Below are 4,294 nucleotides of genomic sequence, written 5' to 3' on the forward strand. Positions count from 1 at the left end.
AGGCCGCGCATGGACAAAGGACAGCGGACGCAGTAAGTGGATCGGCAGCCTCGCTCCCTACGCGGGAATTCACCAGGCTGTTTGCGCCCAGGGAAGCCTCTGCAGACCGCGGGAGTCGGGGCCGGGAGGCTCCCCAGCTCTCCCTCGCAGCCCCTGGTCCAGGGGCGGCTCCTCCTAGCTGGCAAGGTCGGGACTCCCGGGGTCGACTCCCCTGCAGCCTGGCCTCTGCGCTGTCTCTGGGGGAAACATCCCTTACTGTCAAAAGTGAGGGTGACAAGTGCTTTGCCCCAATTCTGAGCACAGAACAGTCTCTAAGAAGCACATGCTTTTCTTGGGGACGGGCTTCAGCCTTAATGCCTAAAGACACTGCTGCATCACGGGGCGAGACTAGAAGGGGTCCCGAGTGTGCGCGGGGCACACGCAACCCCGCTGGCTCTCGCCAAAGGCGGGGCCCCAGGAGCCCCAAGAGCAGTAGCAGATCCTGAGGGCAGTGACAGTGGTGACGAATTTTTGCAACAAAGACAACAAAACAAAAGGTCATTTGTCTAATAGCCTAGGAAGACATATTAAAACCAGATGTAGGAAATCTCAACTTTAACTTTTGTGGTCTTTCGCGCTTGCTTTAAAGCAGCTTCACATTGTGTTTGCTTCTCATTTACAACTTTGAATACACCATTAAACTATGTTTGAACTTTTAGTTCAGATTCGATCTAAGTCGAGCAGCCCTCCTGGAGCCCTCTCCTCGAAATTTGACTTGGCTGTGGGGCATCTTTTTACAACTGTACCATATATATATTGAATCCTGTTAACAGATGACCGGGGGACTCTCAGGTGGGCTGTCACTGTTGGGCAAGAATGTGTTTGCTGTTAAGTGTACGGCACTCCGTGTAAGAAACAACATGCAGAACACATGTGCTGACAAAGATTCCAGCTGTGATTCCTAAATTAGTACCGCAAATCGTGTGCGAAGATGAGCATATTTTAAAAGAATGCCATAAAGACTGTCAGTACGTCATCATATCTACGTATAGACTTTTGGGTCGATCTTTTACATTTAGGAATTGTGTGTTTGGAAAATTAATGGGGGCAGTGTTGCCATCTCAAAGGACACTGAGCACATGCAGAATGAATAGATGGGTAAACTTGGACAAAGTACCATGCGCTGCTTCGATTCCCCAGAGGGCAAGTTTCATTTCTGTTTTCTAGCTATTCTAGACGGCCATAGTGGAAAAATGATGATTTAAAACCCATGACGGGGGGATGCCTATGGCCCTTTGTGTATATTCAGAAATGATTTAGCCTGGATAAAGTTGCTGCTATGAGAGGTTTAATTAATTGCTGCTAGCGAAACATATTTCTTTGAGAATTGCTTTTGACATTATTGATGGTGGAGCATAGCTGCAGTTTGAAAGTCATTCTTCATGGAAAACTTTAAGCGGCAATCCTGGGCGTTGAATAGCGGTCCATGTCTACCCCCTACAGGGGGAGAGTCTCATTTCACCGGGCCTGCCCGGCCGGCGTGCACGGAGTACAGTTCACACGTATGAATGCTGTAACCGTGTCAGCGACTCGGCAGGTGCCCCTCACGGCAGGGTCAGCCATGATTAATGGGAAGCCTGTTTCAAAGGCTGGACCTGACTTCAGCCCTGCACTCAGATTAGGTTCCTCTTGATTCTTTCATTTGCTCTTCAGAGTGTAATAAAAATCGAGGGGTCCATGTTTGCACATTTTTAACGTGTTGTGACCCTTTTTATGTGATAGCAATACATCATTTAATAAGTTTGGTTTAGTAAAAAAATAATAATAAAGTGAAGAAATCTGTGAAGTCAGTAATTGAGGATACAAGGGCGTTGAATGTCAATCTCACTTAGTTATCCAAATAGAATATGAAATTTGTTTCAGTTTCAGTAACTTTAATAAACTTTTAAGTGGCACCTGGAGGGTGAGGACTGCATGCAGGGAGGGTTTGCTGGTTCAGCTTAGCTTAGTGAGGAAGGGCTAGCTCTGAGCCAGTGCTCTCCACAGTTGCTTCGGGAAGATGATGATTTCTCGTTGATGGGGACATTCATGGGTGGGCACAGCTCAGGGAACATGAAATGCACAATTACATACCTGCTGACAGCCTCAGAGAAGCGACTGACCCTCTTCACATTTGGACTGTAGTCTTGCTGTCCTTTTTCCAATTAAGACTTGTGCCAGTTAAACATGAAGGTTGAGTCAGCCATAAAATTTTTAAATGATTTTTCATGCTTGAAATTATGCTCACTAAGAAATGTAGACAGTTGGCGAATTTGGTGGTTTTTAAGTAAGATCTTTCTATCTTTTCACTTATGGATGTGTTTTGTGACCCAGTACTTTGTCTATATGTGTTTTCAAATAAGATTGCAATTTGCATAAGTAATTCAAACAGTGTAGTTCAGTGAGAATCCCCATATGCCTGAAGGAAAATCTTTAGAAGTCATAGGTTATGTCAATTATCCTAAGGAATATTCCCTTTCAAATGACTTCAACCCGAGTTAAGACCCAATGTAATAACCACGTTCGCTTGGGACGAAAGGAGTACGTGACATGTGGAGGGCAGAAGTGTGGAAAGGGCAGTTTGGAAGGCCAAGGTCACACAGGGAGGACAGGGCAGCCGGGTCTGCACGGTGGACGCAGTGCCCCACTGTCCTGGCCTTGCCAGCCCTCAGCCCAGACTTCCAGGCGTGCTTCTGCTTGAGATCCTGAGTCTGCCCTGAAGTGAAGTTGGGCCATTCCTGGTGGGTCTTGAGCCCCAGCACGTGGGCACCCACCTGTACCACACACCTTGCTTGGCACTTGGTGTCCAGTAATGACTGCAGCGTGACTGTCCCCTCTGTGGATAGGGCAGCAATGTGGAGAGGGACTGGCCTCCTCATTCCTCAGCTGTGAGTCTCTGGCCCTGGGTCTGCTGCTCTTCCCCTGTCTGCAGAGAGCTCCCCTCTGCTGCACAGTGTGGCCTCTGCTCACCGGCTGGGGGTGACTTCATCCATTCTTGCTACAGCTTGGCTTTGCCTCCAGCAACCTGATCCAGACTGTAGGAACTCGGAAGAGGGTCTGTCAGTGACACAGGTGGAATGCCCACTCAAGCAAGTCATACAGAGCTGAGCGCCAAGCAGTGACCAGGGCCACCCTTCTGGTTACACCGTCCTTCAGCACTGGTGGACTCTACTGCTTCCCGGAGGGTTTGATGCTGGGAAAGGAGTCACAGCTACGTCTCGGACCCGTGAGGAAGAGCGGGTCCTTCCTGCTCCCTCAGTTGTTAGTTTTCCCTTCCTGTTCATCTCAGGTCTGGGAAGAGTTCAGTCTGCAGCCCTTGTGGGCGGAGTCGCACAGCTGCTCCTAGGGATTCAGCCAAACACATCCCCACCTCCAAGGGCTGACGAAAATCAGCTGTCAGGCCACTGCAAGGGGGTCAGGCCCAAGGCATTCACTGGGAGTAGCTAGGTGTTCAGTGTTAGAAAAATGCAACTGTAGGTAAAATTCTCCTGCACCCACAGGTAACCTACCCCACATTTCTATGCACCTGCCACATACACAGTTGTGCGGGCGCACGTCCTGGACCCTCTCCAGAGTTCCATACAGGGCCACTTAGAGCTGGTGTCCACAGTTCTGTGGTTTTTCTACCTGCTGAAAGACTTTCTCCCTGAGCTAAATGTTCACTACAATGATAGAGACTCCTGTGGAGAGATTAAAATCAAAGTATTTGTGATAAAATGTCTCTTTTATTTGATGATATAATTTTATAGCCCTGTGTAGCGTCTTCCCTCAAAAAACAAAATATTCATTTTAAAAGGAATTTTTATCTTATTTTAATTGTCCACATTACCATAAGTTTTTAACCACGACATTATTTGCTTTTATAAACATAAGATTTATGCAAGCCAAGTAAAATGAACATGAGAAAATTACTTCAAAATTTAAGCAATCTTAACCCATTATCTAAAAAGAAATGAGTAGGAATAAATATGCCTTCATCTTTCCTTTGGTTTTTATGAAAGCTCTTTCATGAAGATATTTAACAGTGATTGACATTTATAAAGCCACAGGCTAATCTCATGAAAAAAAAAAAAAAACAGAGAAGAAAACAAGTGATGTTTAAAAAAAGAAACCCAAGATTCTGGGAGAATAAATATAAGGGTGATGAGACCAGAAAGCTCTAAATGCCCTAAGGTTGATGATTGCTTATAAAATGTGTTCAAAGTCTCCCCCTTGCCACCATCAAAGAGATCAACTGGGCCTCTCCTGTCCCCTCTCCTCCCCTCCCCTCCCCCCT

The 4,294-nt window shown here is 46.7% G+C and overlaps 1 protein-coding gene across 1 annotated transcript in view; it reads left to right on the forward strand.

Annotated features, from left to right (window-relative positions):
- Nucleotides 1–8: 8 nt before the first annotated feature.
- Sema3a (semaphorin 3A) overlaps nucleotides 9–4,294 on the forward strand; it is a 396,022-nt gene continuing 391,736 nt past the window's right edge. Inside the window, 1 exon segment of the mRNA XM_019209424.2 lies at nucleotides 9–32. The gene's annotated coding sequence lies outside the window, so the exon portion shown is untranslated.

This window comes from Fukomys damarensis, unplaced genomic scaffold, assembly GCF_012274545.1.
Source record: "Fukomys damarensis isolate Sample0158 unplaced genomic scaffold, DMR_v1.0_HiC HiC_scaffold_4, whole genome shotgun sequence".
NCBI lineage: Eukaryota > Metazoa > Chordata > Mammalia > Rodentia > Bathyergidae > Fukomys > Fukomys damarensis.